Genomic DNA, 13,854 nt, shown 5'->3' with positions numbered 1-13,854 from the left:
GGTGAGCAAATATGGAGAATTCATCTACTTTGCTGTGGAACGCTGTGATAGCGGAGAGCTGCACTTAACTGAGCTCATGGAGAGGCCTGACTTCTCAATATTCCAATAGTCCAATATTCAGGGTAAAGAGGCTGACACAGCCGGAATTCATTTTTGTTGGCACATGCCTCAAATTGTTTCCATTGGTGGAGGCAGTTGGTGTGGCTGGTTGTTCTGTGACTGTGTTTTGTACTTCATTGGAACACATTATTTCAGGTTGCTTGAGCCATGGAGTAGCCACGCTTTGAGATGGAGTCTTTGGGGATCTGGATGAAGAACGTGACCTGCATCCTGAGATAGGAGACGAGGCAGAAGCGGAAGCATCCATGGTGGGCATACTGATAATTTGAGACGGTAAGGATACCAAGTTTGGCAAGGCCACGTGGGGGCTATTAGAATTACCCTGGAGTTGTCCTGCCTGATCTTGTGGATCACCAAGGCCAAAAGGGAGGTTGGGGGAAACGCATAAAGGAGAGGAGTGTTCCACTTCATGAGGAAGGCATCGCCCAGAGAGTGCCGACTGAGCCTCCCCCCAGAGCAGAACTGTGGGCATTTGGTGTTTTGTGTGGCTGCGAACAGGTCTATTGTCAGGAATCCCCAATGTTTGAAGATGTCCCAGAGCATGCGTGTTGAGTTTCCACTTGTGGTCCTGGGAGAAATTCCTGCTTAATGGATCTGCCGTGGTGTTCTGGAAGCCATGTAGGCATGTTCTGGCGGGGACTTGTGGGCTGATTTGTACTGTAGCAATCAGGTTGGTCAATGTGAGGAATCGCTGTTGTGGTAGAGAGGTCATCGCCTCGAGAGAGTTGAGGAAGACTCCAATGAACTCTATTTGTTGCACGGGTATTAGTGTGGACTTTTGGCATTTATTTAGGGCAGGGGTGGGCAAACTTTTTGGCCCGAGGGCCACATCTGGGTGGGGAAATTGCATGCAGGGCCAAGAATGTAGGGCTGGGGTTGGGTTGTGGAAGGGAGTGCGGGGTATGGGACGGGGTGCAGTGTGCAGGAAGGGACTCAGGGCAAGGGGTTGGGGCAGAGGAGGGGTGTGGGGTGTATGACGGGGCTCAGGGAAGGGGGTTGGGGTGCAGGAGCGGGGGCACAGTGCAGGAAGGGGCTCTGGGCAGGGGGCTGGGGTGCAGGAGGGGTGCGGCAGGGGGCTCAGGGCAGGGAGTTGGGGTGCAAGAGGGGTTCAGGTGCGCTTGACAGCCCTAGTGGAAAAGGTTTTTTGGGGGGGAGGGGCTGAGGGGTGGGATTGTAAGGGAGTTGGGGAACCTTCCCCATGCAGATCCTGGCTGACCCCAAGCCTCTCCCATTCAGTCAGGCACATCTGCCCCTGTCCCCGCACCTCGCATCCCCAGGGGTCTCTACAGCCTCCTTCCCCATCCCCATGTGTCCCTGCAGTCCCCCTCCCCCATCCCATCTCAATGCTGTCACCCCACTAGCTCCTGAGCCCGCACCCCAGTCTGCCCCCCCCACTAGCCATTCTGAACCCATGTCTGTTACCCCCCAGCAGCCCCATGTGCCCCACTCTGTTCTAACCTGGCTCCATGGGCACGGTGCTGTGATGAACTTCTACTCCTGGGGGAATTCTGCAGCACTAGGCACGCACAGAATTCCCCCAACACAGAAAATACGTTCTGCCCCAAAAGTGCTGCAATTCTGCCTTCTGCCCACCAGAGGCCGCTGTGGCACCAGAACAGCCAGCTGCGTTCATGCTGCTGGTTCTTCTGGCGCCACAGTGGACTCTGGTGGGCGAAAGGCAGAACTGCAGCACTTCTGGGGCAAAAATGTAATTTCTGCTGAAAAAAAATTCTGCGGGACACATGAATTCTGCATGTCCGTAGATGCACAGAATTCCCCAGGAGTAAATAATTGCCATGTGAAAGTAGGTGTCCTGAAGCTCCAGAGCATGCAGGGAAGACAGTCTATAGAGTGACCATTCAGAACCCCATGTACCTGATGTATTTGTTGAGGCCTTACTCCTACTCCCAGTACTTCCTGGTATCCAAAGCAGAAGCTGTGCCCCGTGTTCCAGTGGAACCTTCTCCACTGCTCCCAAAGGCAGCAGAGAGTAGACCTCCTCGAGGAGCAGTATCTCATGAGAGGGGTCCCTGAAGAGGGACAGGGAGGGAGGGTTGGGAGGTGGTGTAGAGAGGAACTGGATGGCATAACCCAATCTGACGGTACTTAGGACCCCGCTGTCAGTAGTGATTGAACCCCAATCACTGTGAAAGAGGGCCAGCCTGTCCCCAAAAGAGGGAGATGAGGAGGAAGGAGCAATGACTAGGACAGTGCTCTGGAGCAAGGAGTCAAATGGGCACTTGGAAAGGCACCAGGGAAAGGTGTGGGGACTGGCCAAACCCCAAGCCCAACAGCTTCCTCCTGTGGGATCTATCCCTCTTTCTGGTGTAATCCTGTGCCTCAGGGCATGTCTACACTTACCTCCGGAGAGATCGATCCAGAGGGGGTCGATTTATCGCGTCTAGTGAAGATGCGATAAATCGACCGCCGAGCGCTCTCCCGTCGACTCCGGTACTCCACCAGAGCGAGAAGCGTAGGCGGAGTCGACGGGGGAGCATCAGCAGTCGACCTACCGCAGTGAAGACAATGTAAGTAGATGTAAGTACGTTGACTTCAGCTATGTTATTCATGTAACTGAAGTTGCGTAACTTAGACCGATCCCCCCCAATGTAGACCAGGCCTCAGAGGAGGGAAAGGCTGGCCAAATGTGCACTGCAGACAATACTGCTGCCGCTGGATGCCACAGTGGCGCCTCTGCAGCCTGAAGGACTGCAGGGTAGTCCTGGAATTCTTAAAGGACCGCAGCGTCTCCTCAGTTTTGTCTGAGAACAGTGTTCAGCTGTCGAAGGCCAAAGAAAGCCAGGAACCCCATCTCATGGTGACCACATAGGCCACCCACCCTGGCCGAGGTGTTCATGATATCGAGTGTGGATTACAAAAGGCATCTTAGCCACCAAGCAGCCCTCAGTGACAAATACCAGAAAATTCCTCCTGACATAGCTGTCCAGTTAACAAAACTGTACTTGGACAGCAAGGCTTGCTGATTGGCAATTCACATCTGTAAGGAAAAGGTGGTGTAAATCTTCCTGCCCATGAAGTCCAATCGTTTAGAATCCCTAATCTTTAGGGGTGAACTTAAACCTGCCCTGCTGGGCTCTGTTGTTCACTGCAGTTACAACTACTGAATTTGGGGCCAGATGGGAGTTAAACCCCTCAAATCCCAGCATGGGAATGAAATAGTGCTTTTCTATGTGCTTAGCTATAGGTGGTGTCAAAGCCAGAGTGCTCCAGAGGGCCTTAGCCAGTTCAAGGAGCACACTGCTGATAGAGAGGGTGACTCTCCCAGGGGCACAGAGCTGTAAAATGTCCATCAATTTGTGGGGGGTTCTCTTAAAAACAACAACAAAAAACAAAAAACAAACTCTGCTTGGATACCAAGAAAAGCAGCTACATACTGCAAAAGGACTTGGTACACCTTAAAATCCAGTACCAAAGGGGAAGATGAGCCATGCAGCACAGCATCATCTGGAGATGAAGATGAGGCCCTTAACTGAGCCAAAGCCGGATCTTGTTCCAGGGATGACGGACCCAGATGGAACAACTCTGGACGCGCCACAGGGAGGACTGCCAGTGCCTTGGCCTGCAGTGGATCGAGGGTCACCACCACAGACTGGCCAGCAATCTTGCCTTTGAGCAAGATGAAGAGTAGGACCTCTGCGACCGAGGAGTGTCCCACGGATTCCACTGACATGGATAAGGCACTGGTGGCCAACAGGTGCAGGGCCAGGGACCTCCGTCCTGAGCATGAGATGTGCGCCAATCCGGTTACATGTAACAGTCCATCAGTGGCCCTCAATGCTGGTCGGGCAATGGAGAGTGGGAGGATGACAACCCTGACTCAAAGGAGCCTCAGGATTCCGGAGATAAGGGCAGTGCCAAACCAGAGGGAGCAAGTAGATGTTTGACTCGTCTACTGTCCAGAATGAGGCAGGAAACAGAGCTGCCAATGGAAGCAATACCATTGGTACCAAGCATGCCAGTGCTTGAAGCAGTGTCAGTCCCGAAGTGAACAGTGGTACCAGAGTGTCTGATGGCACCGTCAAGAGTGGTGAAAGCCACCATGGAAACATCTGCTGTGCCGACTGCAGCAGTGCCGAGGAGGTTCCTGGTACCGGGGTCCCACGTACCAATCAGAGTACCAGCCCTATTTCCACAATTTGTGGAAGGGGAACATTGGGGCGCAGTGTCAACAGACCCAAGGATTCAGTAGCTTGTTCAATAGAAGGGGCTACAGTTGACAGAGACTTGGCAAAGTCCTGGACCAAAGGAGAGGTCAGGACTGAAAGGCAGAAGGAGGTCTGTAGCTAATTGGTATGCTGCCGACGCAGAAACAGTCGGTACTGGCATCTCCCTCATCAGTACCAGACTCAATGGATGTCCAGAGGCTGGAACCAAAGTCAACGGTAAAGGGTTTCTCACCTCCCTACTAGGTACCGGGGAACGGTTAGAAGCACCAGCTCCATGCTGTTCCATGCTTTTCCTGGGGGAGGTGGAAGAGTCACCACAAAACCTGGAGCAGTCCCTATTGGCAGATGTGATTGCAGAGCCATTGGCCATTATCTTTGAAAACTCATGGCAATCGGGGGAGGTCCCGAATGACTGGAAAAAAGCTAATGTAGTGCCCATCTTTAAAAAAAGGGAAGGAGGAGGATCCGGGGAACTACAGGCCAGTCAGCCTTACCTTAGTCCCTGGAAAAATCATGGAGCAGGTCCTCAAGGAATCAATTTTGAAGCACTTCAAGGAGAGGAAAGTGATCAGGAACAGTCAGCATGGATTCACCAAGGGCAAGTCATGCCTGACAAACCTAATTGCCTTCTATGAAGAGATAACTGGCTCTGTGGATTAGGGGAAAGCAGTGAACATGTTATTCCTTGACTTTAGCAAATCTTTTGACACTGTCTCCAACAGTATTCTTGCCAGCAAGTTAAAGAAGTATGGGCTGGATGAATGGACTATTAGGTGGATAGAAAGCTGGCTAGATCGTCGGACTCAACGGGTAGTGATCAATGGCTCCATGTCTAGTTGGCAGCTGGTATCAAGCAGAGTGCCCCAAGGGTCGGTCCTGGGGCCGGTTTTGTTCAATATCTTCATTAATGATCTGGAGGATGGTGTGGATTGCACCCTCAGCAAGTTTGCAGATGACACTAAATTGGGAGGAGTGGTAGATACGCTGGAGGGTAGGGATAGGATACTGAAGGACCTAGTCAAATTAGAGGATTGGGCCAAAAGAAATCTGATGAGGTTCAACAAGGACAAGTGCAGAGTCCTGCACTTAGTAAAGAACAATCCCATGCACTGCTACAGACTAGGGACAGAGTGGCTAGGCAGCAGTTCTGCAGAAAAGGACCTAGGGGTTACGGTGGATGAGAAGCTGTATATGAGTCAACAGTGTGCCCTTGTTGCCAAGAAGGCTAACGGCATTTTGGGCTGTATAAGTAGGAGCATTGCCACCAGATCGAGGGACGTGATCATTCCCCTCTATTCGGCATTAGTGAGGCCTCATCTGGAGTACTATGTCGTTTTGGGCCCCACACAACAAGGAGGATGTGGAAAAACTGGAAAGAATCCAGCGGAGGGCAACAAAAATGATTAGGGGGCTGGAGCACATGCTTTATGAGGAGAGGCTGAGAGAGCTGGGATTATTTAGTCTGCAGAAGAGAAGAATGAGGAGGGATTTGATAGCTGCTTTCAACTACCTGAAAGGGGGTTCCAAAGAGATGGATCTAGACTGTTCTCAGTGGTACCAGATGACAGAACAAGGAGTAATGGTCTCAAGTTACAGTGGGGGAGGCTTAGGTTGGATCTTAGGAAAAACTTTTTCACTAGGAGGGTGAAGCAGCTCTGGAACGGGTTACCTAAGGAGGTGGTGGAATCTCCTTCCTTAGAGGATTTTAAGGTCAGGCTTGACAAAGCCTTGGCTGGGATGATTTAGTTGGGCATTAGGTCCTGCTTTGAGCAGGGGGTTGGACTAGATGACCTCCTGAGGTCCCTTCCAACCCTGATATTCTATGATTGGTCTTATGAGACCGTCTCCTCGGCACAGTCAACAGGGAAGAGCCCCTATTGAAGTACCTGCTCCAGAATGTGAAGTGGCAGTGCTGTTGGAGCCCAAGGGCAACCTCTGACCCTCTGAGGGCCTTGGAACCAAAGCAGGCCGCATGGCCTGTTCGAGCAGGCGCTTCTTTAGGCGAAGGTCCCGAGCCACTTGAGTCAGTTTCTTAAAAACTGATCGGCAGATTGCGCAATGCTTCTTGACATGGGCCTTGCTACCGGGGATCGCTTCCCCACATGAAAGACAATGTTTAAACCCCAGGAGGGCATCACTGCGGAAACAGACTGGTAACACAAACTACTCTAACATTAAGAGTACTACTAACTATATACAAGAGAAAAAACTAAATTAGTTGAGAGGTTGAGACCACACAAAGCTCCGACTCCAGTCATGGGCGGTAAGAAGGAACTGAGGAAGGGTCAGGACAGCACTGCCTCATGTAGCCAGGACTATAACCACAAGGTGCGAGTGCCACCCCTCTACAGGTACTGCTGGGCAAATTTCTCCTGTTCTGGTGTGCTGGGGAGACACACACCTACATGGAATACATGGCTGCATCTACTCCAAGAAGAAGAAAGGGCTACAGCTTTAGACACACAGCATTGCCCATTAAGTGCTTACCTGGAGGAGAGACTACCGCATGTTGGTTCAAGTGAGGAGGAGTGCTATGCTCAGGTTGCTGGGGGAGATGGGGTGGCATCTCTGGCTGAGGAAGATGCATGATGGGCTGGGTGAAATGTGTGATAGTGTCAAACATGTTCCCTGGGAGCGGATGCTCCATGATGGGGACCTGTGCAGGTACGAAAGGAGGGGGAGAAGACTTCATCGGAGGCGGTGCTTGTTGAGGGACAGGCTGTGGAGGCAGTGGTTGCATCTGCTGCTGCTGCACCTGCTGATGGTGGTGGTGGTGATGCTAGGGAAGACAAAAACTCATGAGATCAGCAGAACACCACCTCATTTAAGTTTCCAGCCTTGTGTCATCTGGTATGCAGGGAGGCAGCTCAGAACAATTCCAGACATCAATAATGGAGGGACTGAGCCTGTGGTTGACTATAAGCTCCTGATCTAAAAGGGAGATCTAAATAAGAGTATTGTTTTAACAGCCTGTGTGCCCGGCCCAGCCCAACCTCTCTGATGATTCGGCGGTCAATGTATACTGAGGACGCTAATTCATAGGAATTCTCTCATGGCTCCAGGAGGGAGGCTTCTCCAAAACTCACCTTTTTTTGCTCTCTCCCAGAGTGCCCTTTCTTCTTCAATTTTGGTGCCATTTCTGTGGAGAAAGGAAGAAGGGATAATAAAAGGGTTAGCATCCACGTGCTGCTCTTCCAGGAATCACTGACACAAATATGGGAGCAACTAATATTACTGATCTCAGTTACAAGTACAACACTTAAATCACAGGAAGAGTAGCGAAGTTTTGGTGCTCACTGCAAACTGCTCTCTCTGAAGCACTCACGAAGAACACATTTTCAGACACAAAAACAGGCAGCTTTTCCCTGATTTTACCTTTGGAACTTACTACAGATTCCTGAGGAAAGAAATTCAGTTTCCTTGGCTACATCTTTGTTCCTTCACAAAACCAGGAAGGATCAGAACTTTCAAAACATCAACTACAATGATTTACAAAGAAATTTCTTCAAGACTTTGACCAACACTAATTCTTCGGCCACAGGCCTTTGGGACACCAAAGTGACAGACTATAAGAATTGGTTAGCCCTTGCCTATATTAGAGTTTCTTGGAAATCTCTCACCAGTGCAGTGCCACCGGTGGTAACCAAAGTGGGAGTTGGTGTGGATAGGACTCAGGGAGCTGCCAGAATTTGTGTCATGGTGTCTTCTATACCCATGCTGACCAGTGTTAGATAACGGTGGTAAAAATGCCAGTGGTCTACTGAAAATACTTCCATTGCTACCATTGGTGGAGCTGGAATGATAGAAAAATCTTTCAAATAGCCTATTGGAGATACAACCTGACAGGGCTGCAGAGAGCTGGCTGTGAAGCAAGTGTTTTCACAGCTCATTAGTTAGCTCAAGAGCACTTATTTGAACATTACAATGTCAGTGATGGAGAAGAGAAAATAAATAGACAGCAGCCATGATAGAACAGATGCAACACAGAAAGCCATCCTTCCTCTCACACTGGAGAATTGTTAAGAGTTTGCATCCAAGGGCCTCTTGCTGTTTAAACAAGAAGAGGGCTTAAACTCACCGCTTTCTATCAGAGGTCATACTGGGAGTCAAACAGAAGAAACTTTCTTCTCCACCCTAAAACAAAACTGTCTGGGACTTTCAGCAGCTTTCACTACCAGTCAGCCTCTCTCCATTGGTGAAAATTTGTTATATATTAGAGCTTCCCAAGACTTCCTTTGCAGCTTACTTCAGAGTTTATTAAATCAACAAAAATGAAAGGCACAATATTGACCATCTGGCTTAAATTTCCTCCCCTGGAGAATTCCAGCCAAACACCTGAATCAATTCCCTTGCTTGAACGTGTTCTACTTCATCATTATTTGGCACGCCCAGTGGTGTGGGGTTAAGACTCAAGCACTACCCCTGAACATGGGTTTAAAACAGCCTTGGCAAAATTCTAGTGGCCCATTCATGCCCCAGGTGGTTTTTTTTTTTTTTTTTTTTTAAATCGGTAAGTCAAGTATTCCTATTTTCACCACCGTGAATCCTCATGGGAGGGGACAGGCAAATATGGTAGAATTTGTACTTAGGCTGGTAAATTGAAGCCAGACTAGATAATCACTTTTGTACCTTCCGGCCTTGGAATCTATGACATTTTCATAATTTTGCAAGGCCAATACAAAGTCAAACCATTTTGTAGCAAAATGTAAGATGATCTAGTAAGTATTCAGACCCCCTTCCTATGTATATCATGCTTCCTTCATATGTGTCTCTCATTATGAGTTTCCCTGTGGTATAAGGTAAATACAGCACAATTAAAGAATTCCTGGAGGTCCCTGCAGCCACCAGGGTCTATCATTACAGGGATTCCCTACGCTTTTCAGGAAGCGATCTCATTTTACCAGAGCAAGACCTCAAGTGTATTGACAGACTCTCATTCAACTGTTCACATTTTCCATGGTTCAGGCTGTTTTCGTGACCACTAGGAACAGCCCAAGCTCAGCTGCAGGTCAGAACATGTCCAAGAGTAAATGGAAGGTGGGTAGCAGAGATCCTCATTACAGTATTGGGAGATGAAGCATCAACACCATTGGTTGGGGCCACTAGTCATTTGAGGACTACTGTACAAATCTGACACTTTGCCAGTCTAACTTGGTACGAATAATTACTTAACTAGGCCTTGACCCAGAAGAAGACATTTCAAAGAGCCAATAAAACCTCAGTAAATTACATGCATTAAAGCTCATGTGCTAAACATCCATACAGAAGTGGATGGAACAAAAAATAAACAATCCTTTGCACTTTTCCTCCGAGGCTCTCCAACCGTTTTACAAATGGGGCCAAGTATCATCATTCCCATTTTACAGATGGGGAATCTAAAACATGGGAGGTTTAACGTCTCTCTTGAAACTGTACATGGTAGAGCTGAAAACTGGATCCCAGTCCAGTGCATTTTCCACTGGACTAAAATTGAAAAATGATTATGGTTAATCTGCTTGCAAACTTGTTTAAAAGAGTAGATTTTGACTTAAATATACAAAGCCATCTTAACCAGCCCCTTTGACGTTACTTTGCACAAAGGAGAAAGAGAGAGTGGTTGATGTTTTCTGCTATTAAGTGACTTGCCCCACATAGACTTTCCCCATCTGAGTCAAAAACCCAGGTAACCGAGAGAGAGGCTGAGAGAGAATTAATCACAGGAACACCACACCAATCAACTGAAGAGTCACCACCGAGCCACTGAAAGGCAAGAAAGAAACACAGCAACATGTAGGTCTTCAGGAAAATCATGTTTTACAACTATTCCCTGAGGTCTTTTCTGAGTTCCTACTCTATGACTGAGGGCAGAAAATAGAAGCCCCATACTAATCAGTAAACTAAAATCAAATTTACAGAAAAGTCGTCAAAATGACAGATGTCAGTCTCTGTAACAGTTAAGTATCTAAGAGACTGGTCTGCTTTACTGTGAGCCATACACTATGTGAGGGGTTTGCAAATGTGCTTTGGAGCCTGTAACTGCCACATTCTTATCTGATGCAAGTGTAATATATATAGCAAACAGAACCTGATTCACTTTGCTATAAACATTCTACTTGCTGATCCACTTTTACCTTGTCTGCATCACAAGAAACTTCCTACCATGCATACCAAACTAGGAGGAAACTGAATAAGCTGTGTGGCTGGGAAAAAAAAGTTACTGAAGGAACCAATATTTCTGTCATGTTCCATTTATTCAGAAGAAAAAATACCAATGGGAAGAAATCAAAGGATGGGATACAAACAAATGTGGGGGGTTCCAGGAAAGGAGGAGTTTTGTAAAAGGACACCACCACTTGAGGGGAAGAGACAAGGAAAACTATGAAATATTTGATCTTTGCAAATCAATGGGATTTGAGAGAATTCCTCTCGACAAGTTGCAGATTCGCTGCATAAGTACACAAGGAAGTTGCACTAGTAAACATTATCAGCGAAAAGGCAATTAAGCCAGTGTCACTCCTATGTGAATGGGACTGGAAATGGGAGATTATACATAGACAGTCCCCAGTTTCAGGAGTCAGCCAAAAATGCCATGTTTAATATATAACATTTCTCATTTGTACTTTATGTCAGAGACCCCCTAGCTTCATGGTTTCCATGCAGCTGATCAACATGTGTGTGTTTTGCAATAGTAAAGGTGTGAAAAAGAGGGACTATCAGACATGTTATAAGGCTGTGTGCAAGTATCAACCCTGAAAAGCAGTTAAAAAGGTACCAAGTGGTGTCACTCTGACCTAGTTGCTTCTTTGTACAGGTGTTTGCTCTCACTCCTATATTCCTCAGAGGTGTGATGGCTAGCTTCTAACCAAGCTCCTCAGAAGCGGCACGTTTGCTTACTGGTGTGCATATTTCTTGTAATGATATTGTCTTTAGTTTAAACTGAATTATTGACAAACTATCACATGTTTAGCCAAGATACTGGACCATGCTCTGCACACAGGTAAGAGAAAATGGTTTGGTCTGGATTGACAAGAAGCCCCATTCACTTTATATTGCTCTGAGCAAACGGTTGTGCATCTCCTGGTTTGTTTGGATCAGCAGTTCTGTTTAATATTAGACTCACGGGTGTGATTCCGTGGGACTAAAGAAGCTATGGACACAGCTCCACTCCGCTCCACTCCAGCCAGCCACAGTACACTAACCTTCTGGCCATTTAACTAACCAGGAGGTCTCCAGAAATGCAAGAACAGGCAAACAAAAGACAAAGTTATAAAACGTGGCCCAGAAAATCACTTTTCAGTTTTACTCTGAATAGTCACATCAGCTATTTTAGAGATAAAATTTTGCTGCTTTTTATTCTTATTAACCCTGCAGAGCCAACACAGCCAAGACTGACTGAGCTGCTGATTCTATTCCATCTCGTGTATCTACAAAATTGCTTATTAAGTTCCAAATCAGTGTTACACCTATGGAAGTCCATGAAAGGCACCAAGGGCTCCGCATGAACTAAATCTGGTTCACAGAACCATTATGATGGTTCTCTTCATACTGCATTTCAACTAAGCTTTGGCTCTTAGAGCCCAGGTTGAGATTTCAAGGCTGGTAGTTAGAAAAAAATTTCTACTTGTGCACACAGCACATCTGACACAGAAATCCTCAAGACACAATAAATATGGGATTCCATGATGCCATTCTCACAAAGTCACTTTTCAGAGTAGAAACACGAAGATCAGAGCCCAGTTTCCAGTACGTGAAGCCTCTGCTTACAATTAACTTATTCTATCAAATAGCTTCCCTCTCTGGAAGGTTCTAGGGTATCTTCCCCACTCTCACAAGTTTTTCCAATTATTAATTAGTTACTTCCCCACACTTTCACTGAGGAAGGTGAAATACTCAATATAACAGTATACAATTATACACTTGGTAAAAATATTCTTTCCATTTTGAAATGACTTCTTAAAACTGCAATTCCATTATACAAAAGGTACATTTTCTGTAGCAAACCAAACACTTTATTTATTTTTATTTAAAAACAAAATATAAAAAAACTATACAGCTTGTTTTAAAAAAGATTGTGGTTACATTACTGTTAAATCAAAAAGCATGCAGATAAAAATATAAAAATAAACAGATCTGTATAAAGTAATTATTTGTAGATGATAAATGCTAATTGAAGTGCCTTAAAAGGAATCTGAATCAAAATGGCAAGGACAGTCCATTCATTGTCAAATGCATTCTTACTTTCTAGGATTACAGTTTTGCTAGTAACATGCAGTTATACATTCCAGTCAAAATCAATCCCAGTTCCCAGCAGTTTATAGAAAAATAAAATACAACAGGAACAATCATGTGATTTGGAGAAAACATTTTAACAATGCTAAGAGACTGCAAGTAAAAACTTTACAAAATAGTTTTGGTTATAAAATAAACTTCCCTTGATAGCACAGAGAACCTCCATACTACCCTGGTATTAGAGATGAGCTCAAAATGTGAATACTGTGTATAAGTGACTCATGGTTTCCAGACTGTGTTGTGGTGCTTTCTTGGCATTTTGCTGGAAGACAATTAAATCTAATTGCTTCCCTTCCCCTGTTGTGCAGGGAGAGCAGATCAACTCATTGTGGCTTCTATGCCACTGACACAGTCATGTAAGGCAGAAGGGTTTCCTAAAAAATGTGGCTAAAGAAAGTTGTTAGCAGTAGCAAGAGCACTAAAGCCCAAGGTTCAAATTGGTCTTGGATAAGATGTATATCTAGCTACAGAAAAAGGGATACCTATATTCTAATGTGCTGGCATATCAGTTTATTGAATTTCTAATGGAACTATCACCTTAGTAGAAAAATGCTGATGCGATATTTGTCAAATTATTACATTAAAAAACACTAGGGTTTTGAAGAAAAAACCCAACAACCCTAATCTTAACAGGGCAAAAGAACAGTGATTAAAAATAGTACTTAGCTTTTCTATGTATCACAGTACATAAACACACGAAGGCCTGGATCCTGCAATCAGTCATGCAAGTGAATAGTTTCTTAAAATAGGATTACACTCAAGTGCAGGTGCCTAGTGGACTTTGAAGCTCTGTATGGTGCTTTACAAATATTAATTAGTTCTCCTTCCTCAATTCAGATGCAACCAGAATCAGCATGTTGTAAACTGACAAGGAGTGGTGTATCAAGATGGTAATTCTTCAGTGGGCTCAAAACCAAAGCAAAGCACTTTTCCTGACGTCTCATTAGAAAATATGGAAACTATGTTTTAAAAAATGAACATCCCCAGTGAAAAGAATAAAGAGAAGAATATCCCATACCCAAACTCCCAACAAAAGAGTTTCTATTAAAACTCACCACATTAAAATAGAATATTAAGCCAAATTTTATACAGTTATCAGAACAGTAAGGGTGCAAATTTGATCAGTCATAGAGCCTTGACAGTTGAATTTCAATAGTCAACTCCCCAACTGCATAGTTCTCCGAGTAACTACTCAAGTGGTTTGCAGGACCATAGATATAGCAGTGCTCTTCTGCAAAGCCCCTTTACTGATGCTTAGGGCCCTACCAAATTTATGGCT

The 13,854-nt window shown here is 45.9% G+C and overlaps 1 pseudogene; it reads right to left on the bottom strand.

The window, feature by feature from the left end:
• The window catches only part of LOC135892054 (bromodomain-containing protein 4-like), a 104,801-nt pseudogene that overhangs the window by 27,030 nt on the left and 63,917 nt on the right, over positions 1–13,854 (bottom strand).

Source organism: Emys orbicularis, chromosome 19 (genome assembly GCF_028017835.1).
Source record: "Emys orbicularis isolate rEmyOrb1 chromosome 19, rEmyOrb1.hap1, whole genome shotgun sequence".
Lineage (NCBI taxonomy): Eukaryota > Metazoa > Chordata > Testudines > Emydidae > Emys > Emys orbicularis.
Note: the sequence above shows the minus strand (reverse complement) of the source record. Positions and strands in the feature narration are given on the sequence as shown.